Source organism: Panthera onca, chromosome D2 (genome assembly GCF_046562875.1).
Source record: "Panthera onca isolate mPanOnc1 chromosome D2, mPanOnc1 haplotype 2, whole genome shotgun sequence".
In the NCBI taxonomy this organism is placed as follows: domain Eukaryota; kingdom Metazoa; phylum Chordata; class Mammalia; order Carnivora; family Felidae; genus Panthera; species Panthera onca.
In genome coordinates, this window is record NC_138349.1 from 1,376,158 (window position 1) to 1,387,882 (window position 11,725).

Sequence of the window (11,725 nt, forward strand, 5' to 3'; positions counted from 1 at the left end):
ACCTCCAGCCAGCAGAAGGCCAGGTCACAGGCTCTGGGGGAACTGGGAAACACCTTGGTGATTTTGGTCACAGCAGAAACAGTATGTGTTTTCACGGTGGCTTAAGGCACGTCCGTCTGGCTGCTGACCACTCCCGGAGGGCAGAGACCACGTCTGTCCCTGTTCACCGACCTCCCCAACTGAGGGCCACGGTGCCTGTCCCAGACAAGGTGACTGATTTCATGTTTTGTGGGCAGGAAAGTCTGGTGGCATCAGGCCATGAGGCGGGGCCAGGAAGGGACGGCGCTGAGTGACGCAGGGGGTCCCGGCGGTCCCCGGGCACAGTATCCAGGCCACAGCTTCACCTCACGAGTATCCTCCTGAGTCCCCAGGTGGGTCTCTGCTGTCCAGCCCTCTCCCCACACTGCATGGCCGCGCTGAGCTCAGCTGTGGGCGGACAGCGCAGGAGGGAAGGTCTTTGTCGCTCGAAGGGAAAAGAGACTCAGCTTGACTTTGCCTCCTGGCGTCCTTCCCTCCATTTCTTCATTCTGCCCCCAGGATCTCAACCCAGATCTGGAGGGAAACCAGCCCAGAGGTCAGCCCAGGGCAGGTGGACAGGAGGTCTCCCTGGAGTCTGGGCTGGCCACAGGGAGAGCCCTGCCTCGAGACTTCTTCCTCACTCCCCGGGCCAGGCAAGAACATTCCACCCTCTGGGGCGTCTGGGTGAGCACCCACCTCTTGATTTCGGCTCAGGTCGTGATTCCAGGGTTGTGGGATCAAGCCCTGCTTGCTTCGAACTCTGTGCTGAGCATGGAGTTTGCTTAAGAGTCTGTCTCCCTCTCTCTCTCTCTGTGCCCCTCTCCCCCATTCGCTCACTCTCTTAAAAAAAAAAAAAAAAAAAGGAACCTTCTGCCTTCTGCTGGCCTCTGGCCGCTCCCCACAGCCTGAGCTCCAGAAACTGAGTGGAGAGAACCTTGGGCCTCCGGATGCTCCATAAAGATGTGCTTTGGGGCCAAGAGAACCCAGCCCCGTTCTCCTCCCGGAACCATCCGTATCGTCCCTGCACTTTCACACCAAGGAGCCCAACCCGGAAAAGCCTGGATTAGAAACCGCAGACCAGCAGACTCCCTGTTTATAATGCAAAAGATTCCATACAAAGGCCGTGTGTAACACAGTACGGACTTGAAAACAACCCCAGAAACCCGCAACACATTGATCAGCAGAGGCACAGGCGCAGCCACCTTAAGAATAAACGACCAGGGGCGCCTGGGTGGCTCAGTCGGTTGAGCGTCCGACTTCGGCTCAGGTCACGATCTCGCGGTCCGTGAGTTCGAACCCCGCGTCGGGCTCTGTGCCGACAGCTCAGAGCCTGGAGCCTGCTTTGGATTCTGTGTCTCCCTCTCTCTCTGCCCCTCCCCTGTTCATGCTCTGTCTCTCTCTGTCTCAAAAATAGATAAACATTAAAAAAAAATTTTAAAAAAGAATAAACGGCCATAAAGCTTCCCAAGAGGAAAGGCTGTTGATAGGACCAACTACGTGAAGCTGGTGAAGCCCGTTTTTGCTAATTATCTCCAATATTGTAATGACCCATGTAAATTTCAGCCACAGAGGAACCGTCAAACCAGAGAGAGAGGACAGAATGGGTGCTCAGCCCCCGGGTCGTTAAAGGGAAGTTAAGCCTGGTGGCGGCCCTCCCAGCCCGACATCCTTCCGCGCTCACGGATGCTGAGGGCCTGGGCTCACTTCCCCGGGCAGAGCGCAGAGGGAGGGGACTCTGGGGACCCAGCCTGGGCTCACCACGGAGGGGAGGGAGGAGGGCAAGGCATGGCAGGTAACCTTCAGCAGGAAGTCTGGCCAGGGACAAGGCCTCATCACTCTGCTCTGGACCGTGGCACAGCACCCTGACTGACGACCCCGCGGTCCAGGCCGAGCCCTGGCGGGAAGCGTGGAGGAAGGGCACGGAGACCCCAGGGAGGAGCAGGGCAGAGACCGGGACACAGGTCTGGGGTGCGATCCGGGGCCCAGGGGAGGGCTCTTATGTGCCAGGACTAAGAGTCACAGATCCTAACTTAGGACAAGACCCTTCCCGTCTCCGGGTCTCGGGCTCCTCACTTCTCGATGATTCTTTGCGATACTGTCATTTTGTCCTTTGCAGGTTCCTTGAGGATGTGGCCCCAGCCTGGTTCCCTCCACCCTCCTCAAGGTGGGTCACCGGCATCCTCCAGCCTCTCCCAGGCCTCCTGCCGCCCATCCCTTCTCTCAAAGTCATGCCCACATACCTTAACACACAGAAATCAGAACGGAGCCTGCCATAGAGCAGGCTGTGTAACAGGTGAGGTTTTTTTTATCCTATTTCCTCTTTTTTATAACAGTTTTTTTGTTGCTATGCCATCGTTCACAACCTCTTAGATCTTGCATCATGAAAGCAAACTGCTCGTGCTGAAAGCCCAGACCCTGGAACACGTTGGTCATGATGTCACCAGCTGCCCCTGGGAAAGGCAGACCCTGCACACTGGTTCCTGGGGCCTCAGGCACGTGGGACAGGGTGGCTGCAGGAACACGCCGTGGCCCCGGGCATCTGCACTGACCCCCTGCTACCAGTCCATCCCTTCACCCTCCCCCGTGGGCCCGGTTCTCAGCGGCCACCATCAGTACTGATAATAAATGCCAGTCACGCCTGTGTAAATATTTTCAGCACACATAAAGTTCCGAAACAACAGCATGTACGATGCATCAGTCTGCTTGAAAATCCTATTTGGACTTGAAATCATAACTTCATCAGCCCCCAACCGACAGGCACCGTTATAAAAGCTCCTTCTTTCCAACCATAGTCTTTTTGGGAAAAAGCAGGTGTGGTAAGGACTGCTTACTCCCTTCCCCATTAGTGGCCGGGACCCCAACCCGCTGCGGCCAGTTGGTGGTGCTGTTCTGTACCCCACAGAGCAGCCGCTGCCCAGGCGGCCCCTGGATGGGGCGTGAGCGCCACAGCAGGTCCCCAGTGGAGCCTGAGATCGACTGGGCTGGGCCAGGGTTCTTGCTTCTGAAAGCACGTCAGTGTTCTGCTGACCTGTCCCGGAAACGCTTCGAAAGGGGGCATAATACTCCTTGTTACCGAAGTTTACAAGAAGGTAAACAGGTCTGTGAGCCGTTAATGGGGGGGGGGGGGGAGGGGGACACTGCAGACAGCGGCCAAAGCAAGTCTTAACTCAGGGATGCAGATCCGCTTTCAGAAAGGCAGGAAAGGGGCGGGGGGCGTCCCTCCTTCTAATCCTAAACCCCGGGCAGACACACCGCCTGGTGCCTTCTCCCCTCCACCACCCTAAGGCGGGGAGAGCCCTCTGCACCCCCCGAAGTGCCCACCAGCTGCCCACTCCCTCCGTGGCACCCAAGGCAGAGAGGGTGCGTCTGATTTCTGGCTGCCCTGCCAGTGGTCACCCTGGTCCCTGTGTTTGCAGACAACACGCACTCCTTCCTCTGCAGGAAGTGAAGCTGAACCAAAACCTCAGGTGCGGCAGGAAGTCGCTGCCCACAATCCTGCTTCTCCAAGAGACAAGGTCAAAGCGACAGGCCGGAGGGCTTTTCTCGGAAAGGTGTGGAGCCCGAGCCTCCCCTCCTACTCCTGACCCCAGTCGAGCCCTTCACGCTGCGGCTTCCGAGGCTTCGGATACCGTGAGCCTCCGACCGCCCTGCCGCCACCCCCGGAAACAGGAACACGTGAAAGCAAAACACTAGACACCGAGGGGGGTGGGGGCAGCTCAATCTGCGGTGCGGAAACGCCCAAGTGGCGCGGACCCGGACGAGAGCACCTGCGTGCCGCCCACCCGGGGCCGGCGTCCCTGCCAGCACAGAGGCCTGTGCACCTGCCGCCGGCTCCCGGGAGCTCCCGCGAAATGGGCGCGATTGAGACAGGTGGCCCGCGGGGTCGCCTGGAGAAGCCGAGAGGAGCCTGGCTCCAGACAGGGGCGTCCCGGCCGCGGGCCCCCCGACCAACAGAACGTCACTCTGCCACCTCCCCCCCCCCCCCCGCCAACCCCGAACCTCCCCCGGGCCACCCCCCCACCTTACTCCCCCCCCCCCCCCCCCCCCCCCGCCATCTCCGGACCCCACCCCGGGCCACTCCCGGGCCACCCGCCGGCCGCCCCCAGGGCAGGGGGCAGGACGAGCGCGCGGGGCCACCGCCACCCCGCCGCGCAGGGCGCAGGGGCCCCGGGACGCACGGTGCCAGGCGCCGGCGCAGCGCAGAGGCCCGGCGGGGCGGCGGGGCGGCGGGGCGGCGGGCGGGGGGCTGGGGGCGGCCGGCGGCTGCTCACCGAGGCTCCCCGCGGGCGGCGGGCTCCGGGCGGCGTCCGACGGCCCGGCTCGGCCATTGCGGAGGCGCTGCGGCGGGCGGGGGGCGCGCGTCACCGCGGGCGGGCGGGCGGGCGCCCCAAACCCAGGGCCCTCCCCCGACACTCCCCGCTGCCGCCGCCGGGCGCGGCCCCGCGACACCCCAACCCCACCTCTTTTCCTCCTCTGCCATCTCAGGCTGGCGGGGAGCGGGTTTGCGTCTACGGAAAGCCGGCGACGATGCTGCCGAAAATAACCCGGGTGCTGCGCAGGGCGGAGGGGGGGCGGGCGAGGCCCGCCTCGGCCGCGCCCGCACTGACCGCCACCCACCCCGTGCGGCCGGGGGCGTCCGCGCTCAGAGCCACTCACCCACACTCCTCGCCGCCGCGCAGCCCGCAGCCCGGAAGACTTGCACGTGCGTGTTTTAGCCGTTAACTCCCGGCTTCCGTCTCCAAACGCTGCCTTCCACGCCCCGGATGAGAGAGAAATGCTCTTTGGAGCCGTGCGTGGAACAATCCTCTCCGTGCTCCGGAACCAGACCCACAATTCCATCGTTAAGCCGCGGGCTCTGGGGCTGCTGGCCTCAGGGTCCCAGCACCCCCACTTCTTCAGGCTCCGGGTCTGGGGGGCCCCCCGGAAAAGTGCCCGCCTCTTAAAGTTGCCGGAGGGGCTCCCTGGGCTGATAGGTGTGGCAGGGCAGGGTAAGGATTGTATGAAAACCGACTCGCGGGGCACAGTGGCCCCTGGGAAGGACATTCCTTCTCCCACACCCAGACTTGGAAATCAGCAGACCCCAAAGTTCGGCGCGTGAGAGCAAACGTGTTTGCAAGCGGATGATGCCTGGTGACCCTCACAGGTGCATATGCCCCTCCTCCCTTCCTCCCAGACCCAGGCACTTTGGCCGCAGGAAACCCGGAACCGTCCGGGGATTGTTGGCTAAGAACACGTTTGCTAGCACAGAAGCTCACGTGAAGAGTTGTTCTCCCACCACCGGACACCCTGGGGCACCTTCAACTGGCCCATTCCAACATTCTCTGCCATCCGGATGATGGACACGGAGTACGACTTGGAAGTCCCGCCGTGGCAGCCCCCGGCTGCCCTTCCTTGGTGAGTGGCTCAGTGTGAAAGAGAACGCGCTCTGTAAGTCTCCGGATGGCGCTCCTGGTGGAGACCTGGTGAGCAGGGAAGGAAAAACTACCCCGGGATGAGCCTTTACTCCAATGAGGTCCCACGGAACCACTGTGCTCCCAGGGGGCTGGCGGGTCACGGGGGCGCGTGGCGTGGCTCTGGTTGGTCTCAGCTGCTGGTCTCAGACTGAGCGGGAGGCGCGGCAGTAGCCTGGGCTGGGGATGAGCGAGGTCATCAAGCCCGTGTGGAATCGCCATCACGCTACGACTGGGGCTCCTTCCGTGAGCGGTGTGTGCCGACAGGGGGAGCGGCTGGCTGCGCAGAACAGGTGTCTGCGACAGGGGGAGCGGCTGGCTGCGCAGAACAGGTGTCTCCCCACCTGCCGGGCATGCGTGTGGAACACGGATATTCCCAGACCTGAGCCCGCTCCAAAAGGTCCATCCAGACCCCCTTGACCCCATCCTCCGAAGTGGTTCCTTCTCGGTCCCTGATCATCAGCGTAGGGGAATATGTCAGCTCACTCTCCTTCCAAGGAAAGTGGAAAACCAAACATGCTGCTTGCAGTCACCCACTGGGTGGGCTCCCCTCCACCATCACCACCCCCACCCCCAACTGGGGCCCGTTCCAGCAGTGCCCCAGCCAAGAGCGTCACCGCACACAGAATCATGCGCACAGCAGGCTCCGTTTCTCAGCCATCAGTCAGTGGGTTTTAGGGAGCTGGTCATAAATCTAAAGAAGCCAGTGGAGGGAAGGTGAGGGGGTCAGCTACCTGCTCAGGCAGCCTATTTACATGTTACTTGAGAACAATCTCTTCTCAGCCTGCTCAGGCGGCCACAACAAAATCCTACCGACTGGGGGGCTTTAACAACCCGTGTATTCTCTTGTTCTGGAGCTGGAAGTCCAAGATCTGGGTGCTGGCAGGGGCTGGTTTCTGGTGAGGCCTCTGTCCTGATGAGTGCGGGTTCAGGCTCAGTTGCAATGATCCCCTAAAGGTCTAGTGTTTTCCTTTCCCTTGTGCACGATCTGGGGAGTGTGGCTACAGGTCCTTTTCTGAAAGGCCAGGAGGAAACTTTGCGAATACTCACGGTGTCAGCACAGGATCCTTCCCCAGGGACACCCAACCTCTCCTTAATTAAAAGGATGTGGTGTCTGTGAACTGATTCAGGTCTGACCGTCGTGTGACGGCGGTGACTTCTAGGATAGTGACTCAAGTCCGCTTCTGCTCACTAAATTTAGAGTTTGCTATTTTGGTCACATGGGCCGAATAGGCCCTTAGGGGGCTTCTCATCTAAAGGCTGAGGGAGACAGGCAAGATGGAGGGGATTTATCATGTGCACCCCTCCCACACACCTGCTGTTTCCCCCAGCATGGCATAAAGGCTCTCCCCTCCCCGAGGCCTTAAGGCAGACATTGTCAGGGCAGGCGCCTGAATCCCGGGGAAGCCTTGGAGTGGCTGTTGCCACCACTGGTAGTGGTGCCACCATGAAATGAGCAGTCCTGGGTAAGGGAACAGCATGAGTACAGTCGCTATAATCACAACTTCTCTATATATTTGAATGTTTTTCAAAACAAAAGGTAAACATGGATATGAAGATTATATAAAGCATAACAACCGTTTACAACATAAAATTGTACCGGTTCAGAGGCAGCGGGGTGGCTCATTGGTTAAGCATCCAACTCTTGGTTTTGACTCAGGTCATGATCTCATAGTTTGTGACATCAAGCCCCACGTCGGCTCTGCACTGACAGCGTGGAGCCTGCTTGGGATTCTCTCTTCCTCTCTCTCTGCCCCTCCCCTGTTCTCTCTCTCAAAAATAAATAAATAAACTTTAAAAAAATATTGTGCCAGTTCAGTGTCTCTAGCAGCAAATTAAAAACAAAACAAAACATAGGAGTGCCTGGGTGGCTCAGTCGGTTAAGCATCCGACTCTTGATCTCAGCTCACGTAATGATCCCAGGGTCAATCAGGAGCCCTGCATTGAGCCACAATGAGCGTGGGGCCTGCTTGAGATTCTCTGTGTGTGTGTCTCTCACTCTCTCTCTCTCTGTCTCAAAATAAAAATTGGAAACTCAGACAGGGTTGAAAAAACACTCATGAACAGAGAGTTCTGGTTCTAGATAAAATGGAGTGAGCACACTGCCCCCCCCCCCCCATTTCTGTCCTAAATGCAGCCATAAAATCTGAACAGAAAGCATGGAGTAGCTATTTAAGAATTCTGGAAGGTAAATGGTAGCAGGTAGATTGGGGGGAAAGACCAGAATTTGGAGCACCATCACCCTGTTGTGAGTTTCTGTTACTTCCCAGCCTGGATTAAATCCAGCCCCAACCTGGAAGTGGGCATGGGCTGAACAGAGAGCATTCTGAGAGACGCCTTCCAATTCTAGTTCAAGAAATAGTTAAGGGCAAAACTAAAAGGCAACTGATGTAATGGGAGAAGATATATGCAAAGAGAATATCGGATAAAGGGTTAGTATCCAAAATCTATAAAGAACTTATCACACTCAACACCCAAAAAATGAATAATCCAGTGAAGAAATGGGCAAAAGACATGAACAGACACTTTTCCAAAGAAGACATCCAGATGGCTAACAGAAACATTAAAAGATGCTCAACATTACTCATCCTCAGGGAAATACAAATCAAAATCACGATGAGCTACCACCTCACACCTGTCATAATGGTGAAAATAACTCAGGAAACAACAGATGTTGGCAAGGGTGTGAAGAAAGGAGAATCTTTCTGCACTGCTAGTTGGAATACAAACTGGTGCAGCCACTCTTGAAAACAGTATGGAGTTCCCTCAAAAACTTAAAAATAGAACTACCCTACAACCCAGCAATTGCACTACTAGGTATTTATCCAAAGGATACAAAATGCTGATTCGAAATTGATTCAAAGCTGATTCGAAAAATGCCCCTTCAGATGTTTGTAATGGCACTATTGACAATAGCCAAATTATGGAAAGAGTGCAAATATCCATCAACTCAAGAATGGATAAAGAAGGGGCACCTGGGTGGCTCAGTCGGTAAAGCGGCCGACTTCAGCTCAGGTCATGATCTCACGGTCCGTGAGTTCGAGCCCCGCGTCGGGCTCTGTGCTGACAGCTCAGAGCCTGGAGCCTGTTTCAGATTCTGTGTCTCCCTCTCTCTCTGACCCTCCCCTGTTCATGCTTTGTCTCTCTCTGTCTCAAAAATAAATAAATGTTAAAAAAAAAAAGAATGGATAAAGAAGATGTGGTTTATATACACAATGGAATATTACTCGGCAATCAAAAAGAATGAAATCTTGCCATTTACAACAATGTGGATGGGACTAGAAAGTATTATGCTAAGTGAAATAAGTCAGCAGAGAAAGACAGATAACATATGATTTCACTCATATGTGGAATTTGAGAAACACAACAGATGAACATAGGAGAAAGGAAGGAAAAATAAGAGAAAAACAGAGAGGAGGCAAACCATAAGAGATTCTTAAATGGAACAAACTGAGGGTTGCTGGAGGGGAGGTGGGTGGGGGGATGGGCTAGATGAGTGATGGGCATTAAGGAGGGCACTTACTAGGATGAGCACTGGGTGTTATATGTGAGTGATGAATCACTGAGTCCTACTCCTGAAACCATCATCCCACCATATGTTAACTAACTAGGACTTACATGAAATTTTGAAAACTATTTTCTAGCATAATAAATATGCAGTTATAAGCTAACAAAAAAAAGAAGAAGAAGAAATAGGAAAGGGTTTCCCTAACGCTTACCGAGGGGGGAGTACATCCTCCCTCGAGTTTTTTCCTTTCTTCATTCCCTCGTGCGCCAACCCCACAAAACCCGACGGTGGTGGCAGCAACTCCAGGGCTGCAGGGGCCTAACACCTTGGCGGGAGGGGAGCATCTTCCTCTCTAACTGGGGGACTCTGCTCCCAAAAGGTTGGGCAAATCACTGTTGCTTTCTGTCCTCCTCCTCTTCCCCCACGTGGCCCAAGATGCAGGTGCAGTAATCAGAAGCATATAACAAAGCTTTCTGGGAAAATGCCCAAAAAGAGATGCTCCAGGAAGTTGATAGCTATGAGGAGACTGCAGAAAGGGGGTTACTAAGAAAAGTGATATAAGAAAGTTGTGTGTGATCTCCTGGAAACACCCCTGGGCCGCAAAGGCGCACATCCGAACCTGAGCGGCCAACCATAGACTGTGAGAGTGCACAAAGGGCCAGGCTGCTGCCCTGGTCCCGCTGGGCGGTGCACCCAAGGGACAGACCCACACAGTACTGTGCAGGTCAGATGGAACACTCAGCATGAATTCAACTGTGTTACATGCCTCGTACGATGACGCTTATCACCACTCTCCGTAATTGAACAAGTACCAGGGTCTCATAACATAGTATTCAATACGTACAAGATACGATCCAGAATTGCCTGGCAGACAAAGAACCGTGAACATGTCAACTGGAATGTGAAGAGATGACAGTCACCAGGGCCGAAAAAGCAGACATTGGGATTCTGTGACAAAGCAAGTATTACAGAAATGCTCTGACCAGGAAGAGTAAACGCTCTTGAGAAAGTGGAAAGCCAAGAAATAGAAAATACAAAGAAGAATGATATGGAAATTTTAGAAATAAAACATATAATAACCAAAACAAAAAGCCCACTAGAGAGACTCGGTGGTGGAACGAGGATGGCAGAGGAAAGAGGAAGTGAACTTGAAGACAGATCAACAGAAATGACCCACTTTGTATTACAGAGAGGAAAAAGGGGTTCAAAAACAAATGAACAGAGACTCAGGGACCTGTGGCACAATATTGAAACGTCTCACATTTGTGTTCTTAAACTCCTAGAAAAAGAGGAAGGTGTGGTTAAGAAAAAAACATTTGAAGGGGCGCCTGGGTGGCTCAGTCGGTTAAGCGTCCGACTTCGGCTCAGGTCATGGTCTCATGGTCCATGAGTTCGAACCCCACGTTGGGCTCTGTGCGGACAGCTCAGAGCCTGGAGCCTGCTTTGGATTCTGTGTCTCATTCTCTCTCTACCCCTACCCTGCTCATGCTCTGTCTCTCTCTCTCTCAAAAATTAATAAAAACATTAAAAAATTTTTTTAATAAATTTAAAAAAAAGAAAAAAAATATTTGAAGAAATAATGGCTGAAAACTTGCCCAATATGGTAATTAAGACAAAGAAAACAATCCTGAAAGCAGCCCAGGAAAAATGATACATTGTGTACAAGGAAATAATATGAATACTGCAGAAAACATGGAGGATAGAGGATGTGGAACAGCATTGTTAAATGCTGGGAACAAAGCCTGTCAGAATTCTATGTGCACAGAAAATATCCTTCAAGAATGAAACTGCTGTGGACTGAATGTGTGTGTGCTTCCCAAGTCCATATGCTGAAATCTTACCCCCCCCCCCCAGCCCAGTGTGATGGTGGTTGGAGGTGGGGACTTTCAAAGGGGATTAGGTCACGAGGCAGAGCCCTGGTGGTGGAATTAGCGCCCTGGTTAAAGACACAGCACAGGCCCTTCTTGCCCCTCCACCCTGGAAGGACACAGCAAGGTCACCATCCATGGAGCAGGGAGTGGGCCCTTAGTGGACACTGACTCTGCTGGCACCTCGCTCTTGGCCTTGCAGCCTGCAGAACTGTGAGACGTGAATTTCTGTTGTTTACGAGCCCCCCAGTCTGTGCTACTTTATTACCGTAGCCTGAATGGACTAAGACAGAAAGTGAAATAAATTGGTCTCAGATGAAGGAAAAATACCGTAATTTGTAGGCAGCAGACTTTCTGTAGATGAGAGGCATCAGAAGGAAGCAATCAACTGAACTTAGAACATGGGAAGTTATTTAGGAACAAAGACACATCCAAAAATGTAAAAACAGAGGTGAGTTGAAAGTGAATGGATGAGGAAAAAGCACACCATGTCAACACCACCCCCAACACCACCCCAGACACCACCCCCAACACAACCCCAACACCACCCCCAACACAACCCCAACACCACCCCCAACAACAACCCCAACCCCAACCCCAATACCACCCACAACACCACCCCAACACAACCCCCAACACAACCCTAACACCAACCCAACACCAACCCCAACACCAACCCCAACACCATCCCCAACACCACCCCAACACTACCGCAACACCAACCCCAACACCATCCCCAACACAACCCCCAACACTACCCCAACACCAATCCCAACACCATCCCCAACACCACCCCCAACACTGCCCAAACACCAACCCCAACACCACCCACAACACCACCCCAACACCACCCCCAACACAACCCTAACACCAACCCCAAC

General features: G+C 54.5%; 1 protein-coding gene across 25 annotated transcripts in view; it reads right to left on the minus strand.

The window, feature by feature from the left end:
- The window catches only part of JAKMIP3 (Janus kinase and microtubule interacting protein 3), a 114,365-nt gene extending 110,002 nt beyond the window's left edge, over positions 1–4,363 (minus strand). For all 25 annotated transcript variants that reach the window (XM_078435013.2, XM_078435012.2, XM_078435010.2 and 22 more), the window contains exon 1: positions 4,290–4,363. The gene's annotated coding sequence lies outside the window, so the exon portion shown is untranslated. The remainder of the gene's footprint in view (positions 1–4,289) is intronic.
- Positions 4,364–11,725: the final 7,362 nt, after the last annotated feature.